General features: G+C 32.9%; 1 pseudogene; it reads left to right on the top strand.

Moving 5' to 3' along the window:
- The window catches only part of LOC107841217, a 45,252-nt pseudogene extending 32,531 nt beyond the window's left edge, over positions 1–12,721 (top strand).
- Positions 12,722–25,188: the final 12,467 nt, after the last annotated feature.

The raw sequence follows: 25,188 nt of genomic DNA, 5'->3' as shown, positions 1-25,188 counted from the left end.
TAGATGCACTGTTTCTAACTAACTTTTAAAACCAACTGATTTGGACTTCCACTAACTTCAACTAACTTGAACTCCAATTTATGATAACATAAGGACAATAGTTTGTCATCATCAAAAAGGGGGAAGATAGAGTATATGTAGTTTTGATGAATGACAAACCTCACAGAGGGACCTGGTACCTGAGATGAATGAGTACATGGTCAACTAGTGTTTGGAAGCAATGTAGTAGAGAAATGAAATTCATTCATAAAGTAGAGTATATGCAGACATTTTTGGATAAATTTGGTCCTTATAAAAAGAACTTATTTTATGTGTTTATCTACATCAAAAGAGGGGAAACTGATGATGTATAGTTACTACGGTACTATGCTTTGTTTGATGATTTGAAAAACTTGCCGAGGGACCAGATAAAGAACCAGGTATCCACACTAGACCAATCTCAGAAGGAATAAGGAAAACAAGTTCTTAGAGGGAACAAGTTGTAACTATTCCTCAAATGAATCCTGTTTCATAGGGCAGGTTCATACTATGGATGCACTCATAACCTTGTTAATTGGTAACTTCTCAAGAGAATGTGTCCTAGTTCTAATATGTGCAGTGATATATGACATGACAACAGTAAATAGCAAATAAGACATCTATTCCTAATAATTGACAAACCTGCCAAGGGACCAGGTCCATCGGCCATTGAACTTTTGGCAATGCCAAGGGATCATATGAGGTACCAGGTCCCTCGATCATTGGACTTTCTGGCAGTCAATAGTACAATTGGAAACTGACTTTTTGTAGAAAAATTGGTGCAGAACAACAGTGGAGCAACAGATTTTATCTCAACCAAAGGGAAACTTTCTAGGATTCCCCTCCCATTTGATCCATGTATATAGATCATAGTATGGGAGTAAAACCTAGTTTTTGCAAGCAAGAAAGATTTATCCTCAAAAGCAAAAGCCAGTCTCGTAAGAAGGACATTATTTATTTTTATCAAAGGGACCTGATCGAGTTGTTGCTTTAGTCTTTGTTGTATTTTTGAGTCATGTGTCTTTCGTTCTTATAGTAAATATACTCCTATGTTATAAAGGATAGTAGATATTTCACTTGTCTATGTCTTTAGGTTGAGTCGCATTAACTAGAGTTAGTTAGTCGAATCATCTATTATTTTAGTCAAGTTTGTTTCACCATTCATGGTGTTTCTCTTTGGTAGAATTACCTAGGAGTGTCAACTAGAGTTGGTAGATTTAAAGTGTGTGGTAGAGTTAGTTGACATGGTGGTGTGGTAGAGTTACTAGATCTGTCTTGTACTAGAGTTATTACAAGGAGTTAGGATTAAGAGTTTAATCCTTGCGATTACTGGAGTGTGTAATCACGTTTTCGCTTAGAGTTAGTGGAGTTGTTGGAAAATCCTACGTGGTAGGTCATGGTTTTTCCTTCCTTGAGCAAGGAGGTTTCCATGTAAACATCGTGTCTTCTCTACTTTTAGTTCTCTATGTTTGTTCATTAGTTTTTGTTCTTTATCATAGAACCTGGCGAGGGACCAGGTTCTCATTATTGTAGTCAACTCGTATAGAACTTATTCTGTTATTAGATAAAGAAACTTGATAAGGAACCTTGTTCCTAGAATCATGGTGGATGTATACAAGCCAATAATTGGTATCAGACCGATACTTCCTATACGGTTAACACCGAGAGAGGATCCTATTTTTATAGCTACTCTACCTCATTTTAATGAACATAAGAAACAACAAGATTAATGGAAAAGAGAGCCCAAAAAGGAGAAAAATCTAGCTCTAAAAGCTGCTAAAGGAAAGTATATCGAAGAAGATAAAGACAGGACCTATCTTGCTCAGAGGTTTCAAAAGGTGGTAAGATAGAATATAGGATGACTAAGAAGAGGAAGTACAAATAAGTCTTTAAATAGAAATGACCTTTGTCACAAATGTGGCAAGCCTGGTCACTTAATTAAAGACTGTCCAATGCACAAAGTTGAGTATAAACATTATGTTAAAGTTGGCGGTCATAAAGATAGAACGAGGGCCCGGGTTCCAGAAAAATCCACAAGAAGAGCTGTTGCAAGCTATGTTGTCAAGCAAGCTTTTACTGCTTTGAAATACTCATCTAGTGAATATGATGAGTCTGTGCACCCTGAAGATACGTATATTATGGCATAAAAGATAAAGATAATGTTCTCAACTCGCTCTTTTCTCTTATGGTCAAATCAAAAGATAATAAAGATGAAGAGGTAACCATTCTTACCATTAAACAAAATCTCAAGGACTATTCCTTAAAGAAACTAAAAAGTTTAGCTACTGTCCTGATTGATTCTCTTTGTGATCTTACAAAAGAGAAAGATCTTTTTTAGTATAGATGATTTTGAAAATGAAATATTGCCTTAAATGTTCAAATCTCTAAGCTAGAAGAAAAGCTTTGTGTAGTGTCCTATGAAAATGCTGAGTTGAAGGAAAAGTTAAGAAAAACTTCTAAATCTATTGCTAAAGAAAAGTGTAAGGCAAGTAGTCTTCAATTTGAGTTTGAAGAAAAGATTGAACATATCTTAAGTTGATATTGCAGCCTCTTTTGACAGAAATGCTTAGTTGGAGAGAGACCTAGTCCACATCAAAGAAGAACTTAATAAATTTATCAAATAGACTGCTTCATCTCAAATTCTATCTACTCTAATCCAGCAATGGCCAAGGACTAGGATGCAAAAAAGTGAACCCTCCTTACAATCCTCGTAGTAAATATGTGTCAGTGTCTAACAATCTAGTATGTACTCATTGTAGGAGAAATGGACACGTCAAGAATGAATGTGATGCTAGGCTAAAATTTAAGAAGAGTATTTCAAATCATGTCGAATAGAAGAGATGAGAAAGAAAGGGATCTGGTCCCTTTTCAAAACTCAAGAAAGTCAAGCTGCCTACTTGGACAAAGAAGGACTTTATTATACCTCCACTTCCTTTTTGGGAACTTAAGCTTAAATGGGTTCCCAAAACTAATAAATGATCTTTATTTACAGTCAGGAGTTAGAGAAAACAGTCATAACTAATATAAATAATGGATGTTCAAAGAATATGACTGGTAGAATGAAGAATTCCTCTCACTCAAGGCACTTCAAGGTAGAGGTGTCTATTTTAGAAAAGGAAATGAAGTGAAAATCTTTTTTGTTGCTGTACTGTCAGAAATCTTTACTCTAGTGAAGTCATTTTTACAGCAAGAAGGTGCAAGAACATATATGTTGAAGATATAGACTCCTAACCTGGTGATGATCTTACCTGTCATCGAGCTCTAAAATGACAAAGCTGACTTATGGAATAGAAGATTGGGCCATGTTAGTTCCTACCTTCTGACAAAGTTAGTCTATAAGGACCTAGTCTCTGGCATTGCAAAGATGAAATGCACAGATAACAAAATCCGTGGTGCATGCATTAAAGGAAAATAGACCATGTCCTCATTCAAGTAGAAGAAGCAAGTCAGTACTACCATGCCTCTTGAGCTACTTCACATGGATTTGTGTGGACTTGTAAAGGTTTAAAGTAGTGAAGATCAAGTTAAGCAAGATGATAAAGTAATACAACTAAAGAAGAAGATGTACCAGGCTCTCAACAAGATCCCCCAGGAATTGTTGATTCACAATTCTTGAATCTTGGGACCAAGTCATAGAGGGACCTGGTACCACTCAACCACAACCAACAACAAGAAGAACAAATTAAAATCATAAGTTATTTCATCCTCTAGATAATCTTATCTCTTCTCTGGACTCCGACACATAACCAGATCCCAGATAAGGAACCAGAAAGATCTTTATCATTTTGAGCGGATTCAAGCATGGAAGCTGGTCCTTAAACCTACAACCTAACCATCATAGGGACCAGGTAAGTATACAGAGGCAAGATCCTAGGAAATAGTATGAAAAACTATTAAAATTTATTTGTGAAAAGATCTTTAAGAGAGGGAAATTGACAACAACTTTTTCTTAAAGTCAAAAGGAAAGAATATGATAATTTTCCACATTATTTATGGTTGCAGTCATCTTTTAAGCAATCTTGAACTCACTACATGAAGATTTTGCTAAACTTATGGGAAGTAGTATGAATTGAGCATGATGAGTTAACTAAGATTCTTTCTAGGGTTGCATATCTAATATCATATTTAGTATGAAAATGTGTGCAAGATTTTAGCATCTCCAAAGTATTCTAACTTGGAAGATGCGAAGAGGTATCTAAGATATTTAAATGGAATGGGTGACCTGATCCTATTCTATCCATCTTGCAATTCTTTTGATCTAATTGCTTATGTTGATGCAAATTATGCAAGAGACCTAGCTGAGAAAAAAACACCTCTGGAATAACTCATTTTTTGGGATCCTCTCAAATCTTCTGAAGTACAAAGAAACAAAACTCAGTAGAACTTTTCACTATAGAAGTTGAGTCTGTTGCAGCTGCTTCATGCTATGCTCAGTTCCTAATGGATTAGGTAGCAACTAGAGGATTTTAGGAAAGTGTCTAAAACTGTCTCATTGTTATGTGACAACATCAGTTCTCTTAACATGGCTAAAAATCTTATACAACATAAGAGGATCAAGCACAATGATGTAAGGCATTATATCTTAAGAGATAATATGGAGAAAGGGAACATTTGCATGCAAGTGCGCGAGAATGAAGATCAAGTGGCTCATATTTTCACCAAAGCTCTAAACAAGGACCAGGTTGAGAAGTTCAGACTGAAATTAGGACTGATCAAGCTGAATTGAGTTGCCTAAATTAACCGCACCTCTCTCAAAATTGGCTATGATTAAGGAAAAGGTATCCTTATGGTAATTTATTTCATTAGGTCTAATTCAATTCCATAACTTTTGCAAGTATATACGCATGGTGAGTAAGCTGAAGGAGGGAGACAGATGGGACAGACTACAATCAAGCATCTTTCAGAAATTCAAGAGAGGGACCAGGTCCTCCCTCAGAGGTCAGTATCATAAATTATTCTTTTTTTTTTAAATATTTAAAGAACTACTTAAAAATTTCATAGGTCTTTTACTGCTTCTTTGTTTCTATCTCCATTATCCCTATTCTAGAAAAAGATACTCTATTTATCTCTCTCACTCTAAAAATGGAACCCTACTTTCACTACTATCTCTCTCAAAAAATAACTCTTGAAGATCTTAATTCATCTCTTTTCATCACATTAAAGGCTCTTGAGTGTCTTTTGGAAATGATCAAAATCCTCAACCTGGTCCAATCCAAGAAAAAGTCACTGATGTATTTTTTTAGGGATCAAGTACCAGGAAATCCTCTGAATCCCTACCTATTTAGAGCGCATGTTTTATGGTGATTTTCCAGATGAAAGGGGAATCCATCAAATATTTTAGTAGCAGGGGTTGATTGGGTGGCTCAGAGCTTGACTCAAATGACAAATAATCCTAAAAGAGCTTAAAGGTAGAGTAGGTTGATGATCCTTCAACGGAACATTTAATGTGAAAGAAGGTTGGACAAAGAGGTTCAAAAATAGTTGATATTGCAGAAAAAGTGGTGATACACATAACTGAAGGATGAAGAAGAAAAGGAAATTATTTTTAATATTTCCATTAGAATGACAAAGAAAAGAGATACCTCTAATTCTACTAAAGCCACCAACTTACTAGTGGGTAAATCAAAGAAACCTATGGGGAAGAAGACTATTGATAAGAAGAGAAAAATACTTGATAAGTCTGAAGGACCAGGTATTGTATCTTGTTCCACCACTCCAGCACAGGTAGATAAGCCCACTAGGGGACCAGGTATTGCATCCAACAAAAGAAGAATTCAAAAGGTTAGGAAGGCTCTCGCAAGGAAAGATCGAATCAAAATTTTGAGAAAATAGAAGGTCCTCAAGGGTAGATTGTTCGACCTTGAGAGTTTTGATCTTCTTGGGATGACCAAAACAGTTGAGGTTTTTAAAATCCAAGAATGACTTTATCTTTTTGATTTGTCGGTGCCTGAAGTTCATAAAAGAAAGGTACAAGTCTTTTATTATAGTATGGTGGTAGCTGAGGATGGTCTGAGTCTATCCAAAAATATGTATGAGGCAAAATTTCATCTTTATGAGACAATATTTGGACAGATTCGAGATGTGCCTACGGAGGTGCCGAGGTCCATAACAAAAGTTGATTTCCACTTCTAAGTTTATGGCCTATACTGGACGACAACTGATACTATCTCATACTGAAAAATGCACTATTACTTTATTTACAATAGACATATTCCTCATGTATTCATTGAGAAATTGAATGTGTAGTGTAGCAAAGCTATATTGAGGGATCTGGTACTACTGATGTTCTGCTTGCAGAGTGAAGGACTGAGACCACATGTCACCACATTAAATGATGAAGTTAAGGACCTGACCAACCAAATTCTTTGTGTTTATTATTGTTGAAAATGAGCATCTGAACTTGGTCCTCTTCTCTCTTTCCTCTAAGCCTCCTACCTCCTAATCCTCTTTGCCTCTTATTCTATTGTGTCCTCCCTTATTTTTGGCTGTATGGCTAATGTGAACAAATTTTTATGCATTTTTAATTTGATGCAACATTTATTATGCCGTTCCTATGAATTTTGAATGATATGTTTGCTTTGACTACAATCTTTTCCTCCTTGTTTTGGTTTTGTTCATACATATTAGTGTTGCCCCAATGGCCATAAATTAACCTAGTGTGCAATTTTCTTTACCTGTTTTACTGTTATTACTTTTTTCTGATGTCAAAAGAGGGAAGATGTGTGTGTTAATGTAGGTAGATAATTCTTGATTCATGATTAGGGCTAGAGAATAAAGGAATGTGAAAGGACATGGTAGACAGAAGGAATGTCACCGAAGATGTATGCTAGGGAATTTGGTCAAAAAGGGGAATCTATCTAGAGGGACCTGACAGACAAGTAAAATAGTTTGTCATCATCAACAAGGGGTAAAGTAATGTATATGTAGTTTTGATGAATGGCAAACCTCACGGAGGGACCTGGTACCTAAGATGCATGATTACATGGTCAACTAGTGTTTGGAAGCATTGTAGTTGAGAAATGAAACCGGTTCATAAAGTCGTATATATGCGGACATTTTTGGATAAATCTGGTCTTAAAAAAAGAACTTATGTAATGACCCTTCAGGTCCTTAGTCGTGTTCTTTCTTACTTTTGTTGATAGAGCTCCTCCATAGCCGTCCCAAGTCATTAGTGACTTGCTGGAACCAATAGTTTGGTTACCTGACAGTTCGTTTGGTTTTTAGAACCACTTTTCCAATTTGAAGTTTTCATCGATTCCGAATGGCTGCCGAGTGAAAAATTCAGTAAAATAATTTCGGATGCAAATTTTGAATGCGTCAGCAGATATATATTATCGATTCTAGGATAGATAGACCCTTGGTTCAAATCCCACAGCACCCGAGCTCATTTTGATCCATTAGTCAAAAAAGTCAAAAATCAAAATATGGATATGGGACCCATAAGTGGTCTAAATGACCTTTGATGAAAAATCCAAGCTTACCAACACGTCTGGAATGTCAAATTTAGTGGGGTTACATAGTTTGTTTGCAAAAACACAGTTCGAATGAGCTCGGGAGGTCAAAAACAAGTTTTGACCTTGCGGGCCCATCTAAAACCATATAAAAGGGGCTTTTTGGAAGATTTTGAGCATTCTTCACTTCGATTAAAACCCTAGCAGCCCTAGGAGATTGGTAACTCAAAATTCTCTCTTGTGGGTTGATTGGAAGCTTAACAACTTATGTAACCCATCTTTTTACTACAAATCCAAGGTGGGATTCCTCTAATTTGATATTAATTTCATGGTTTATTGACTCAAAACCCTAAATCATTGTGGGTCAATTGTAGCCCTAAAATTGAGTGCTTGACTCAAATTTCTTGAGGGTTTTAACTCCCTAAAGATAATTAGGTTATGGATTGATCTTGGAAACTCCTTCCAAGGGTGAAACCTAATTGGGGTTTTAGTGTCCATTTGAAACCCATGGCACAATGATGCTATTATGGGTATTTTCATTCTTGTTGTAATGATTGGAGTGTATTGTTGATAGCATTGCTCTTGGAAGGGAAAACTTCTCAAAAAGGAAAGGAAAAGCTCGTTGATTCGTGAGTTGCTTGGATTCAAGGTAGGTTAGGCTTACCCGTAGTTAGATTGAGCTTGGTTGTAATATAATTGTTGATATCTTGTGAGATTGGGCGGGGTTTTTAGATGATAAATGGTTGATGATGATGCTTGGGATTAGTTGATTCTTATAGGTTGTTAAACTTGTAAAAGTATGATCATTGACCTTTAGCTTAGAACCTTGGATAGTACTACGTTTCATCTCATGAATAGTATGATAACACTTTAGTTGATCTAATAGTTGAGAATAATGTTGTTGGCTAATCTTAAGAGTATGTTTCTATGTCTTCAAGGGAGGAAAAGTTCATGTGGTTCGATGTGTCATTACTGTCTGTTTTAGTTTCCTGGTAGTGTACTGCAAAGTATGAGTACAGTTCCTGAATCTTTCATTTTAATGTTGCTGCACCACTAAGGATATGTACTTGTACTAAACAATTTAATGGCATGTTAAATTGGCTTGAGAATCTTTAGAACGTTGAATCTAGAAGGGTTCTTATTTGGGAAAGAAGAATTATGCCATGGATTGATGAGTATTACTATGTTTCCTGTCGTTTCTTGTTGTAATGCTAATAGCCTCTAATGCTGAACTAATATTGTAGCTACCAAGAGAAAAATAAATCATGTTATAAGATTTGGACCATGCTATGTCTAGACTTTTAGTGCAACTAGTTGTCTCAAAAAAATGACTAAGACTTATAAACTAGTGTTTCATGGATATGGATGACTTAGCCTAATTCCGGGTAGAAGTTAGACATATGTTAGTAAGTTGACATTCTTGGGATTTAGAAATGGGACTTGATCCACCTTAGGCTTAAGCAATGAAATTCCCTAGGTGATGAACGTCTAAATCATATTATTGAGATTATAATGGTTAAATCTGGGTGTTGGTTTATGTGCGTGGTCGATGGTTGGGTAATATATAATTACCCCTTTTAGCCGTCCTTTTCTTTATTGTTGATATTCTGATAAAAGTAATAAACTATATGTTGTACTATATCTTCCATGCTTGTGGTAACCAAAGTGTTGTGATTATGTGTCATATGCCTTAAGAAAGATCAAAGATTAATTAATGAGTGGATACTTAAGGTGGTTACTGATCAGAATTGTTATGTTTGAAAGACTCCTAGTGCATAACTTACCCTATTCTTATTCTTTTCAGTGGATTGAAAAGTGTGTTAATATAAGATAATTTAGGTAATGAATGAAGCACATGCTTCCAGTAAATGGAGTAAGTAGTGGGTGCCGTATGAATGGCCAAAGTAATATTGACAAATTATACTCAAGGTTGAGGTAATTCAAACTCATAAAGTTTTGTTTTCATTTTAGGCCATACTATGCTAAATATATTGATTCAACTTGTGAGGCCTTGAGTAATATTGGTATACCTTTACATGTGATATTATGAGAATGTCCGGTTCGAGTCCGAAGGAATATGTGATATTATGAGAATGCTCGGTTTGAGTCCGCAGGAATATGTGATATTATGTAATGCTCGGTTCGAGTCCGGAGGAATATGTGATATTATGATGATGCCCGGTTCGAGTCCGGAGGAATATGTGATATTATAAGAATGCCCGATTCGAGTCTGGAGGAATATGTGATATTATGAAATACCCGGTTTGAGGTCGGAGGAATATGTGATATTATGATGATGCCCAGTTCGAGTCCGAAAGAGGTAAGAATATTATGATGCCGTGTGAGGCAAATTTACTTATATGCATTGATATTTGTAAGGTTAGGACGTGTGGGGCTAGCCACCTATGTGTCAGTGTAGTTGTGTCTTGGTATATTAATGGATTGATCTTTTGGTGTACTCTCCGGTGGTATGGGACGCCGTGGCGAGTTCTTTGTTGTGTTCTTTTGAGTGTGCTTCCCGATGGTATGGGACGTCGTGGTAAGTTCTTGTGCCTTATATTCTAATGATGGTTGGTGTTGATTATGATAAATACATGGTTATTATTGTATATATGTGGCTTTGTGCTTTCGAAATGATTGCACACTTGCATGGCGATTATGGTAATTGTTGACATGATATGCTATGTTGTTACTATAGTAGATCAGTTATTTTATATAGTAATATCGAAGAAGATTACGGTTCGATCCTAGAACTTGACTAGAAGTTATTGCCTTACTTTATATCGTCATTATATTATAACTTAGCTCAGTCATCCGATGATGCCTACTGAGTACCCGTGTTTTGGTGCTCATACTACACTTCTGTACCTTTTTGGTGCAGACCTAGGTCCTAGTTGCCACCGTTGAGCTAGTTCATGCGAATCGACTATTCAGAGACAGGGTGCGCTCTTGGAGATCGAGTTGCCCTCTTTTCCTTCTATCCTTGTTTGTCTTTTGCTTTCGAGACAAATGAATGAGATTATTTAAGACATTTAAGATTCTGAGATTGTAAATTCCTCTTGTCAAGTTTAGAAGCTCTTGTATTAATACTATCAGGTCATGGGATTTGTGTTGGAATATCGATTGTCCTTAGTTGTATAAATATTGTTATATATTGTGTTCATATATAGGGTCCATGTTGGACGTTTTTACCGAGGTAACCCATTGCCATCGCTCCGGGTTACGGTATCGGCTTACCTACTGGTGGGATGTGGTAGGTGCTATCATGACTCCAAATGAGGTCGTGACAACTTATTTCATGTATTTATCTACATCAAAAGGGGGAGATTGATGATGCATAGTTACTACAGTACTATGCTTTGTTTTGATAATTTGACTAACTTGCTGGGGACCAGATAAAGAACTAGGTATCCATACTAGATCGATCTTCGAAGGAATAAGGAAAATAGGTTTTGAGAGGGAACAAGTTGTAACTATTCCTCAAATAGATCCTATTTCATAGGGACCATGTTCATAATATGGATGCATTCATAACCTTGTTAACTGGTAACTTCTCAAGAGGATGTTTCCTAGTTCTAATATGTGTAGTAATATATGACATGGAAACACTGAATGTCACATGGGACATCTGTTCCTAATGATTAATAAACATACCAAGGGACCAGGTCCATCAGCCGTTGAACTTCTATTAGTGCCAAGGGACCAGATGAGGGACCAGGTCCCCTAATCATTGAATTTTCTAGCGGTCAACAATACATCAGGAAGCTGTACTTTTTGCAGAAAAATTGGTGCACAACAACAGAGGAGCAACAATTTTTATCTCAATTAATGAGAAAATTTCTAGGGTTTCCCTCTTATTTGCTCTATATATATAGATCATTATATGGGAGGAAAAACTAGTTTTGGCAAGCAAGAAGGATTTATCCTCAAAATCAAAAGCCATTCTCTTAAGAATAACACTGCTTATTTTAAAAAAAAAGGACCTGATCGAGTTGTTGCTTTAGTCTTTGTTGTACTTTATAGTCTTGTGTCTTTTATTATTAAATTATAAGTCCACTCTTATGTTATAGAATATAGTAGATATTTCACTGGTCTAAGTCTTTAGGTTGAGTCGCATTAACTAGAGTTAGTTAGTCGAATCATTTATTGTTTTAATCAAGTTTGTTTTCATCATTCTTGGTGTTTATCTTGGGTAGAGTTACTTAGGTGTGCCATCTAGAGTTAGTTGATTCAAAGTGTGTGGTAGAGTTACTGCACAAGTCTGGGTAGAGTTACCTAGGAGTGTTGGTAAGAGTTAGTTGGCGTGGTGGTGTGGTAGACTTGCTACATTTGTCTTGTAATAGAGTTATTACTAGGAGTAAGAATTAAGAGTTTAATCCTTGTGATTACTGAAGTTTGTAATCATGTTTTGGCTTGGAGTTAGTGGAGTTGTTGGAAAATTCTATGTGGCAGGTCGCGTTTTTTCCTCCCTTGAGCAAGGAGGTTTTCACGTAAACATCTTATCTTCTCTACTTTCTGTTGTCTACGTTTGTTCTTTAGTTTTCGTTCTTTATCATAGAACCTGGTGAGGGACCAGGTTCTCGTTACTGTAGTCAACTTTTATAGAACTTATTTTGTTATTAGTTGAAGAAACTGATAAGGACCTGGTTCCTAGAATCATGGTGGACGAGTACAAGCCAACAACATGCTTAAACCACACTTAAGTCCTGAAGTAAGGCTCAAAATGAGTTGAGCTCTTCACCTCGCTTAATGTGCGCTTTAATGTCGTTGTCAAGGCTCTAGGCTACTTTTTCTTGGTAATGAATCTCGTCTTCATGCACTTAATGTGCGGTTTAGTGTCGTCTTTATTGCTCTAGGCTACTTTTTCTTGTCAGTGAATCTCTTCTGAAGAGGCGGTACTAAATGATTGATATTAGTCTCTTTGACTAAACATGTATTTTTATGTTTTCTCCTTCTAAACCTTTTCTCATTAAGCCCAAGCTTTATTATGTTTTTGCGCTTCAAGCCCCAACTGAACTTACGAGTTTTTTTTGCGTGTTTTTCCTTTGATAACACTGCTACCTGCTAATCAGTGCAATTTTTTCACCTAGGCTGTAAACATGTACAATGTGAAAAAGAAAAACAAAGGAAGGACCCAAGGAGTGAAATCTTCATCAACTGATAGCAAGTTGAAGGCAAGGAAGTCACCCTACAAGTAATCATCAACAAAAGGGCCTTCAAAGAAAGGAAACTCTAAGCGACTTTCATATTAATAATTGTAGTAGTATACATAGTAGTCATCCTTCTTCATTTGTTATACTTCGTTTGTTTAATTTTATGTTGCAATGAAACTATAAAGAGATTTTTGAAAAAGGAGAATATAGCTTTTTCCATGTGTGGGGTAAAGTAAAATATTCTTAAATTGATGCCGAAAAAGTGTGAAAATTGGTCTTGGGCCTAACTCACACCCCAAAACAAGCCATATAAGGAGACCAAGGACCCTTTCCTTTTTCAATGTAGGATACTTAACACTTCTCCGCACGCCCAGGCTAACTGTAGCGTGGACAACACGCACAGACTAACTGGAGCGTGGACAATATATATGAGGGCCCACTATCGGTGAACAAATACTTGGAATGGGCCTGGCTCTGATACCATGGTAAAATTGGTCTTGGGCCTAACTCACACCCCAAAAGCTAGCTCATGAGGAGGAGGATTTCCCAAGCCTTATAAGGAGACCAAGGACCCTTTCCTCTTCCGATGTGGGATACTTAACACTCCCCCGCACGCCCAGGCTAACTGTAGTGTGGACAACACGCACAGGCTAACTGGAGCGTGGATAATATATATGGGGGCCCACCATCGGTGAACAAATATTTGGAATGGTCCTGGCTTTGATACCATGTGAAAATTGGTCTTGGGCCTAACTCACACCCCAAAAGCTAGCTCATGAGGAGGAGGATTGCCCAAGCCATATAAAGAGACCAAGAACCGTTTCCTCTTCCAATGTGGGATGCTTAACAAAAAGGTTTAGTGAAAGGATAACTATCATCCAATTTGATAGCTATATTCTGAGAGTAGAAATCTTTTACTCTGCCCCAATTTAAGTGGCGGTGCTTTACTGAATGCAACATGAGAGCAAAAGGAAGAATTTTAAAATTTGTGATCTAAGATGCCTATAGACATTTGTGTCTATAAATGATTTTACTAAACTAAATGCGAAGTTTATAGTTAAATTAGGAGTAAATTTCCTGAATGATCACCCATGTTTGAGAAATTGCCTACAAATATCATTTTTGTTTTATTTAGGACAAGAATATCATCCAACTTTTCTTATTTTTCCTTAAAATATACTTAACACCTCAAAATCTTTCTCTCTCCTACTTGAAATGTCATGTCATTAAAATTTCTTTTTTATTTTTATAAATGTAAAACTTATCAAACTTATTTAACTAAAGTATCCTAATTTAAAAAAAAATAAAAATTACACAGGATATATTAATCATTGAAGATTAATTTAATTATACCAAAAACTTGAGTTATTTTATTTGATATGTACTCTTCAATTTTTTTATTTACTTATTTATTTCACCATGTAATAATAGTTTAAAATACAAGTACTTATACAAATTGGTACAATAATTTTTTTATCGTTTATTTTTTATACTAAAAAATCTTAAAATATAAAAGAAATAAAATGATGGATGTCATATTTTAGACATTAAATTTGTTATATATATGAGAATAAAAGAATAATATCTCCTTTTTTGAAGGAAAGAAAAATTATGTAGTCTTGAAACAAATAAACTTTTTTTAAGAAATATTAACAGAATGATACCTTCTTTAGTACTATTACAAATGAATTTTTAAAATATAACTCAATCAATTATTCTTTACTTTTGATGGATTTAGAATGAAGTATGGGTATAAATTAGTATTTAATTGTATGATAATATAAGATGTAAATATAATGATCCCACAAAAAAAGCAAATAAACTAAATTAAAAATAATAATTTCTTTTCTAAATTTTATGTCTTATCTTACGGATTTACTTATTTTATTTATGGACAATTACTTGTAAGAAAATTGCAAGAAAAAAAATCTTCTTTTTACTATATATTTATCAAAAATTATCTTGCATAATAATTTACAAGTAATCTATGTCCAAATTAAAATTTTCAGGTAATAATACATATTAAAATTTTCTTATTGAATTTTATTTGGCAACAAAAAATACCGTAGATTTGCCATCAATGTTTTTAAATAACAAATTATATTTTCTTATTCTCTATGACTCTATATTTGTAGGTAATATAATATCTTTGAATTGTATTAATCCAAAAATTCTTTTGTATAATTCAAAAAAGTGGATTTTATTCTTTTATTCTCATATAAATAAAAAATTTAATTTCTAAAATATAAATCCGTCGTTTTTATTTCTTTTTATATTTTAAGAATCTTTAATATATAAAATAAATAACAACAAGAAATTAAATGAGTACCATTTTTTATAAGTACTTGAGTTTTAAATATTATTAAATATTGAAATAAATAAGTAAATAAAAGAAACTTTGAAAAGTACATATCAAAAAAAATAATTCAAGTTTCTGTGTAATTAAATTAATCTTCAATGATTAATATATCATGTGTAATTTTTTTTAAAGAAAGAATTAGGCTAAAACTTTAGTTAAATAAGTTAAATAGATCTATTTATCTAAAAAAGGAAATTTTTTTAATGACATGACATTTCAAGTAGGAGAGAGAAGATTTTTGAGGTGTTAAGTATATTTTAAGGAAAATAGAAAGAGTTGGGTGATATTCTTGTCCTAAATGAAACAAAAGTGATATTTATAGTCAATTTCCTAAACATGGGTGACCATCTAGGGAATTTACTCTTAAATTAGTTTCAAAACATTAAAGTATGACATTTTTCTAACAATAATAATCTATTCAGTAAAATTTCACAAGGTTGGAGAAGTATGACATTTTTCTACGACATTAAAACTTTTATCCATTTAACTTAATCTTAATTGACATTCATGTCCTTTAATTTTGGTGTGTACAATTAAGTACTAATAAATAACAACAACAACAACAACAACAACAACAACAACAACAACAAATTCAGTAATAAATAAGCACTAATAAATAAGCGGGTCTATAATTAATTTTGCCACCTCTGTTTGTCAGTGTGATGTAACGACCAAAGAATTTGATAAAATATATGAAATTTATGATTTTATGTGATTTGACTATTTTACCCCTCTCCGTAGTTGTATTATAGTATTTCTGGGATGTGAAAGTGATTGACATAGTTTTTGATGCATTTTGATATCATTTATGCGATATTGTGGTTTTTGATGGCTTTGAGAGCCTTATTTTAGACTTATGGAGATATCTTTTGATCCGTGCGATGGATGATTGAACGGACCGTGGCAGCAACTGCGGAATATTAATTTTAGGCTAGGTAGACCTTTGGTTCGGGTCCCGGTGCACCTGAGCTCATTTCAACGTATTGGTCGAAAAGTTGAAAAATTGAAAATATGGGTGTGAGATCCACATTTGGTCGAAATAACCTCGGATGGAAAATCTGACTTTGCGAGCAGACCCTAAATATCTATTTTAGTGTGTTAACATGTTTGGTGTGATTTTACGACTTTTAAATCTTATTTCGACCATCGATTTAGAAAATTATGATTTTGAATTTCGGGGGTCAACTTTGTAAAAATGATATTTTTTTGAAAATCTGATATCGCCATTGAGTCCGGAACATCAAATTTAATATGATTACATAGTTCGTTTACATATATCGGGCTCCGAATGAATCTCAGACACCCCATCGAAGTCTGGATTGGACTTAAAAAATAGTTTTTTGTGCAGATTTTCTGCAATATACATAGCAGTTTTGGAGCCTTTTTGCTCATTTTTCATCTTGGTTCTTGTGAGTTAAACCCAAAAATTGTGTGGGAGATTAAAAATGAAGTTTGTGGGAGCTTGGGAAGCTAGATTAACACCTATTTCTTGGTTTTATTACGGATTTAAGGTAAGAATTCACCCTTTTCTTAGTAATTTCTTGATTAATTTCTCAAAACCCCCAAAAATCTTAGGGCTTGATTTAAACTCCAATTTCACCCTTTTCACTTGAATAATATTTTTATCTATAATTACTAGTTTTTCATCAATCTAGCCTTCAAAATTACTCCAATTCTTGATTTTAACTCGGATTTCAAAGATTTCACCCGGTAAACCTTAAAAATAGTTTTTCTTCAATTTGAATATCATTTTGGTTCGATTTGACTTGGATTTTCAGCTGCAGATTTCTAAATTTTGGGAAACACATTTTTGAAGTAAAGTTTTGATTTTTCCTTCTTTTTTAAAAATCCATTCCGGGGGTCCGTTTTGACCCCGAACCAAAAGTAGTCAATATGAGTGTCATTGGATTTATTTTGATTCGTAGATTCCATATTTGATGTTTTTAGTGGAGTTTGGGATTATTCATGAAAAGTAAGGTCATGAATTCGAAGTGCAGCAGACCGGTTTCGGTTTTTGAGATAGATTATGACTTAACTCTTTCAAACTGGATTGGGTAGTAAATGATGGTACAAAATGCATGTTAAACGTGGGAATTAATAATGAAAAATTTCTATCCATGCGTTGTGCCCGTGTGGGCGCCTATATGTGATGTATTTACTGAAATTGAGATATTATGTGATATGTGTGACCGTGTGGGATCTGATGCGATATTGATAGCCTTAAATATATGTAAATAATTATATTATGTTGTTAAAATGCTTAATGTGATACCATTGGTGTATTATGATTATATTTATACTTTATTGGCATATGAGACATGTGAAAATTCATGGATGAAACAAAAATAATGAGTGAATATTGGCTCACCTGGTTGTGAAAATGTATCATTGTGGTTGGTTATGGAAATGTATCATGTGGTTGTTTGTGAAAATACTCATTGTGATTGATTTTGAGCATTACATCTTCATATCATACTCATTCATGAAGCATTGGTATCATCGTGGCAACATTTGAGAAACACTAGCAACACCTGATAACACCTTTCCAAGGGATGTGCCGGAAAGAAGATATGATGTATGTGGATTGTATACGGGTTGACGATTCCCCCATGGGTCCTGTGTTGGGAGGCATGCCTCCATAGGTGTATACGGGAATTGTGCAATGATCCTGGAGGTTGTGCGACGACCTCGTGCATCATCATCATATACATTTGCACTTACTTTATTGTGTTTATATTGTGTTGTATCGCCATATTGACTTGCCATTTATGCAATTGTCTTATCTTCTTTTACTTGTATTTTATGATCTTGTATATGCATGTTCCCTCTTGTTCTACTTATATGTGATATAATGTATACTTGTGTTCTATCTTATTGTGATGTTACAATATATGTGATATATTAGAACTGTTAGTGCACGCGGTGTGGGCTACTGTTGTGGGACATTTTCTAATTGCAGGTATGTGCCCTTAATGTATATTTTATATGCTTTATTTGCTACTTTGATTGGTCGGCCTATGATACCTATTAAGTACAAGTGGACCGTACTCATGCCTACTGCGCCCTTTCGGTGCAGGTCTTAGCTCGAGTGTGTCTCAGCTTGCTTGACTCGAGCGATTGTTGGAGCTTCCAAGGTAGCAGTTGGACATTCATGCGTCCAAAGTTTACCTCTATCTTTCTATAGTAGTTATGTCTTTATTAGTATTCGGAGACAAATATTATTCCTTTGTGGTTATTTTTCTGATGTCTTTGACTCTTGTATTGTATTAGTAGTTTTTACACTATTGACACCTGATTGTGGGCATGATTGATATTTTGGATAAGTTCTTTCCGCATTGTTATAATTACTTGTATGGTTTGACTTCATTCTAGAAGCCTTACTTCGGTATTTCTGTCTTTTTTTGTATTAGTTTAGGTGATAGGCTTACTTGTCAAGGTACACCGCGACAAGTGCCATCATGACCCTTTTTTTTGAGTCGTGACATGTGAAGATCACTGCTAAATATCCATAGCTACAATTAATTGCCAACAACATATCCAATGGAATTTCACAATGAGGTTTGGGAAGGATAGATTGTTCACAAATCATACTATTACTACTTTGTGAAGACATAAATTTTTCCAAAATATCCTCGACTAGACTCAATGAACAATAATGGAAAATAAAATAGAATGGGAGAAGTACTTCCTTTCTACCAAACATTATCTAATCAAGCAATGCTAGTTTTTAGGCTGGTGTTTTTTTGAAATCTCAGGATAACTCGCAGCTACTACAATCTCTTCTACAATATTTGTATTTTGGATGAACACTCTGTGGTGAGTACTTTATGCGTACTAGGTAAGCTCCTCACTATCTAATAGCTTACAAAATACATAGGAAATGTAAATTGCACTAGACAAATCTTGTGCGACAAGTTCAATTCAAAAAATGTTGATGGGAGATCAAATTCGAATTGTTCATGTGACTAATCACCCTACAAACCAACTGAACTATCTCGAAGGACTTTTAGGCAGGTGTTAAAGGGTGATATTATAAGGCTGAACATCAGGCACTTGATCCTAAACAACACACACTTACATAACTGCCATTTTTACCCATTGTTTTGGGCTTTGGCAGTGCTTTTTATCCTAAACTCACAAAACCACTTGCAAATTGTACCCTCCAAACTATGGTACTAGCTGATATCCTTGATTTTAGGTATCAAAATTTGGTATTTGGTATGACTCGTTTAAAATTTGAGGATTAAATTATTTAATCTTTTAATGTAAATTTAGATATAGAACTAAAGTTTAAATCTAAATATGGAGAAACTACATAATTACAATAATTCATAGTAGTTAAAAATGTTAAAGAAAGAAAGAAAGTCCCACATTGGTGGTTAATGAGATGGGTGGTCTCTTTATAAGTCTTGGGCAATCCTTCTCCCTATGAGCTAGCTTTTGGGGTGTGAGTTAGGCCCAAGACCAATTTTAAGATGGTATTAGAGCCATACCCAACCAATTCATTGGTTTTTGATATTGGGCCCCCCATCGTTGATCTCCTTATATGAACTTGTGTAATCCTCTCCTCATGAGCTAGCATTTGAGTTGAATTAGGCCCAAGATGCATTCTTAATATGGTATTAGAGCCAGGTCCATCCCTGTTTGGGCTCCCGATCCACGCGCTAGTTGAGCCCTAGGCATGAAGGTGGGGGTGTTAGAGTAGGTAAAAGTCTCACATTGGTTGAGGATAAACTGGTAGTTTGCTTATATGGACTTGGGCAATCCTTGCCTCTTGAGCTAGCTTTTGAGGTTGAGTTAGGCCCAAGATTCATTCTTTACACGGTATTAGAGCAGGGCCCTATCTCACCCAATGTTGGGCCCCTGAATTGAGATTCAGGGAGATTGTCCACGCCCAGTTAACTAGGCTTGGGTGTGAGGTAGGGTGTTAAAGAAAGAAAGAAAGTCCCACATTGATAGTTAATGAGATGAGTGATCTCTTTATAAGGCTTGAACAATCCTCCTCCTTATGAGCTAGCTTTTAGGGTGTGAGTTAGGCCCAAGACCAATTTTAAGAAAAAAATTCAAAATCTATAATATATTAAAAGTGTGAAGACCTTTAGAAAAGTGATTTGAACTTTTTGCTCTTCATTAAACTCTTTGTAATAGACAATATCGTCTTTTCACTAATTTTCTTCAATTATAATATTGTTATATTTATACTATTAAATATTAATTATAATAAATATAAGAAAAAATAAATTAAAAAACTCTTAAATATATGAGAAGACTCCTATTTATAATTACTTAATTCTATTTCTACTAGAACTTAATAGTTTCTAGGCAACAATTGACGTCGATCAAGTTTCTCTTTAAGAAATTTACCAAAAATTATATTTATGAACCTAGTGGCAAAAGAAGCAAAAATATTTTTTCAAAAAAGTCAAAGCGTTTTTTTTAACTATATGTAATCTTCCCTTCTTAAAAATATGTAAAAGTGTTACTATTTTATACTTTTAAATCAATTAAAATACTACCTTATATAATTATTTACTTAGTTAAAAGAAGTAAAATATTTAATATTTAGTACACTTCTAATCAGTTAAAATACTACCTTATATAATTCTATTTAAGCGACTTTTTGTGAACACAAATTAGATTTCAATAATATAATATGCATTTTTTTCTTCTTCGTTTGCTTTTTTATTTGGTTTTGATTTAACTTATTTTTCTTCCTTTTGCATCCAACATGATCTATTTTTGTCTTTCTTTTAGTTAATAATGATAGGATGATTTATTTCTGTCAATTGCTATAATTATGTAATTTGAATAGGCAAATTAGCAATTGATTCTCATATTTTATGTGTTTTTTTCTTTTAGCTAAACTTTTTAATCGAAAAAAATAGAAGAATCATTTGATGTTACCAAGGAATGAAGTGGATTAGATGATGATGATCAATTGTTATATGTCGTAAAATTCAAAGGTTATGTTTCTAATTATAATTCATAGGAATTGTATGTGACACTCAATTGATGATATGTACGTTCTTATTTGCTTTGGACCTAAAGTTATTACTTCTCCTTCATTCTTTTCCTCCATGAATTATTGACAGAAGAGGAAAAATTAATTTTTTAAAAAAAAGGCAAAGAAAAGACTATCATTGTCATGTCGAAAGAAACCACACTTACAAATTGATCATTTTTGTTTCTGCAAGTTTCTAAACTCTGTTTTCTATAATTTTCATCATCATCTATATATTCTAAGTAGTTGTCAGATTTAAGTTTGATTTATGTTCAATATGATAACATGCTTTATAATTGACATTTAAATTATTTGTGATACTTAGTTAAAATTATATTTATTTTAATTTTTAAAAATATTTAATACAATTTTCAAGTTAGTCCTTATTGATTAAGTAATAACATAATTGGACTTCAATAAGTAATAAATCTATATCTAGCTATATCTACGTCTATATCTATACTATATTAAAAGTGTGAAGGGCTTTAGAAATATTGTTTAATATTTTCTTATTAGAAATCATCAAAATGATAACTAATGCCATTTTCATTAGTTTATGAATTCTAAATCAACTTTAACTGATTTTTAGAAGATTTAAAAAATTTAGAAATAAATATGAAAGCGTTAAAATAAGAAAAATATAAGAAGTACCAAGTTTTTAAATTTTTTAAGTAAGCAATCAATTTTCTAAAGATTTAACTTTAAGAATAAGAAAACATTTTGAATATAGAAAAAAATAAAATAAAAAAAGGATAATCGTACTATAATTATGGTTCAAATCGATGCGTTTCTCTTAACCTCTAACAACAAGGAAAAAGAGGTACTGCATGACATACGCAAAAGTAATGATCCATTAACCACTTGAAACTTTTGATGATAAAATATATATGTGCTTACAATAAAATATATGTTATGTTTATATTATTTTATTAAAGTGAGAAGGGTATTTGAGAAGTGATTTGAACTTTTTGTACTTCATTAAAAATCTTCACAATAGAAAAAATCCTCTAATTTTAAATAATCAAAAGTTACACGTGCGAGACACGCGCGGCTAAACTAGTTTTTAAAACGTGTTTGAAGAAATCTTAATAAGAATAAATAGTTATTTAACTCTCCAAATAGTGACTGTGTCAAATAGATCGAAACAAATGACATAAGTTTCATCAGAATACTCTCCAATTTTCATATATTATATATCGAGGGGTTCGTGTTAATACGTGATCAATATATATTAGTATTTTTTATCTCAATTTATGCGACACAAATAAATTTTAGATAAGTTATTATATTTTTAATATGTTTCTAAATATTTTAAATTGTTAGCTATTGTAATTTATAATACCTTTTTGACATTGTAATTTACTATTTTAAGCTGTTAGCTATTCCAATTTATAATACCCTCCTTGTCCAAACTTTTGTAATTGATAGTAAATTAAATTTTAAAAATAATTTAAATTTTTAATTATTGTGATTTATAATATCTTTTCTTATATTTAAATTTAAGTGACACTGATATAATTTTCAGAGTCAACCAAGTATCACGATTGAAGTGATTTAGCAGACTATTTTAAATGACTCATAATATCTAACTAGAAGTGATATAGCAAGCTTGCTATAAAAAATAGTTGTGAAAAAATTTTAAGTGAGTCTCATATAAAATGTCAAGTAAATTTAAAACATCAAGAGTTAATTTATCAGTCTATGTCTATTTTATCTTTTGTATTAAATAATATTAATTTTTTAATACTTAAAATAATTATTAGGGATGATATAATAAACCACGGTTGAACCAGCTGAAGCAAACATACCATAAATGTCTATTTTATTTTTTATTAAATATTATTCATTCTCTAATACGTAAATGGCATATAATAATTAATTAAGAGTGATATAGTAATATCACGAAGCAAACAGACACGGAGGTGCATGTTTTACCCCGCTTCTATATATTACTAATTATTAATAATCTTTATATTCCTTCCACTTAAATTTTTTTGTCATAGTAATTGGACGCAAAATTTAAGAAAATAAAGAAGCTTGTTAAATTTTGTTGTCTTAAATTAAATGTACATGTAATAATGTATCTTTAATTTGTGATTTTAAATATGTCACACGAAATATCAAAACTAAAAATTTGTCATATTAGAGAAGAAGAGGTTTTCTTATAATTTTTTTCAACGATGTTTTCTTATAATTGACTCAAAAGAAGTCTTTCGGGTTCGTATTAGTTGAAAACTTTTATTATCACACGCTACTTAAAAAATCATAAATTAGAAGAATAATTTTATTAATTTACCTCTTAAAACACTTTTTTGAAACTTTACAATTTGTTTTTTACACTTTTAAAGAATACTAGTTTAGTGTACGTATTTTGCACGTGGTGTTTAATTAATGTTAAAAAAGAAAATTACATGTAAATTAAGCAACATCTTGTTTCTATGTAAGATTTAATTTATAGATCCATTGTATCAGATGTGCATCCACAATTTCCACAAACTCATTCAAGTGCCGTCTTCATCGAGCCACCTCCACATTTCACAAATCTTTTCTAATTTTATCATCAAATCAATCATTAAATAATTGACATCGCCAAGTATTTTAGCTGATTTTCAGTCTCTCGATATCAAAATTTTAGCTGCAAGAGGAAAAAGAACTCCTATCTAAACTTTGTAATGTTCTTATTTTATCCTTTTATAGAGCCATTTTTATACTACATTTTTTAATATAAATACCACTTCAAGTAGAATTTTATTAATTGAATGTGCCATCTTCTTAACAAATGATTAAAAGTTAAAAGTATATAAGAGATCGAATATTTTACTGTACGCAACAGCTTTACTCTAGATCCTTGTGGTCTGGCCATCTTCGAATTCCCCGTCAGTGCGAAAGCTTTAGTGCATCAATATGCTATTGCAAAACATTTAAGTACGTATTTCAGAAAGCAAAAAGGTTACACTCCACGTGATATAACTCTTCAATATATCACTATTGAAATTCATACACATTAAGCCAAGTTGAAAACAATAAGGTAATTAATATTCGGCTAATTAATAAATTTGTCATATTTTTTTTTTAATATCTAAAAACCTTTCATTCATTTTACGGTAATCTTACTAAGACCAATTCACAAACAAACATGAAAAGCCACCTAACTTTACATTGACCCTAATCCAAAAAGCTATCCAAATTCAAACTACTAAAAGTTAGTGAACTTAGTAACAACCTTAGTCTCTTAAAAAAAAAACAAGCCTTTCCCAGATGTAATAGTTGGCTTCTTGTTGATCCTAGCCAATCTAAAAGATTCCTGAGAAAACTTCTCAAAATATAAAAATGAAATTGTTCATTATATTCATTGACTTACTAAAAATATCAATATCTGTATGAACCTGCTTCAGCACCATCAAGGTGTAGATCTTGTAGGTTTCAACGCTCTTCTTTGTTTTCTTCTTCTTCTCATAAAGATTCATGCTTTAGGTAATTAATCACATCTAACTATACGAAAATATCAATAATTTTTTTCCTAGCTCCAACGTGATACAATTTCTATAAAAACTTACTTTAAAATATTTCTCAGTATACTTCTTGTAGACTAAGATTATAAAAATATGTAAACAACAAAAAGCAGTCATCACCAGCAAAAAGAGTAGTCAATCACCTTCGTAGAATTGATACAATTTTTTTTTGCTACCTTTTTAGTTGCTTTATGAACACTCTTCTCCTCCTTTTGTATAGCTGGTCAATATCTCACAAATTTCACAAACACAAAATAAAATAATTTTAAAAAAAAGCTACCAACAACAACATACTTTTGTTATTTCTAATAGACCCTCAGCTCTAAGAAAACAACCCAAAGCAGTCCCAAATATGAAGAAGAAACAAAAGGTACAAAAAAATAACAAAAATAGCAACAAAAGCAGCAAATAGTAACAAAACAAGAGTTCATCATTAAAATATGATGGATTTCATTGTTCAAAAAATTGTGACATTAGAGTTTCAAATTTGACCTTAACTTGGAACATGATGAACACTATAAATATAGTTAAAGGTAAATTTAATTCTAAAAAAAATTATTGAGAAAAAACTATTATTATGTTTAAAAAAGAATGATTTATAATTTATAGAAGTTCAAAACTTTTTTCAAGAGTTACCGAAATATGATTTTTTTTTTCATAAATTATTTACCAATAATAATAGAATAACATGATA

This window comes from Capsicum annuum, chromosome 9 (assembly GCF_002878395.1).
Source record: "Capsicum annuum cultivar UCD-10X-F1 chromosome 9, UCD10Xv1.1, whole genome shotgun sequence".
NCBI lineage: Eukaryota > Viridiplantae > Streptophyta > Magnoliopsida > Solanales > Solanaceae > Capsicum > Capsicum annuum.
The sequence above is the reverse complement of the archived record's forward strand: the minus strand, read 5'-3'. Positions and strand labels throughout refer to the sequence as shown.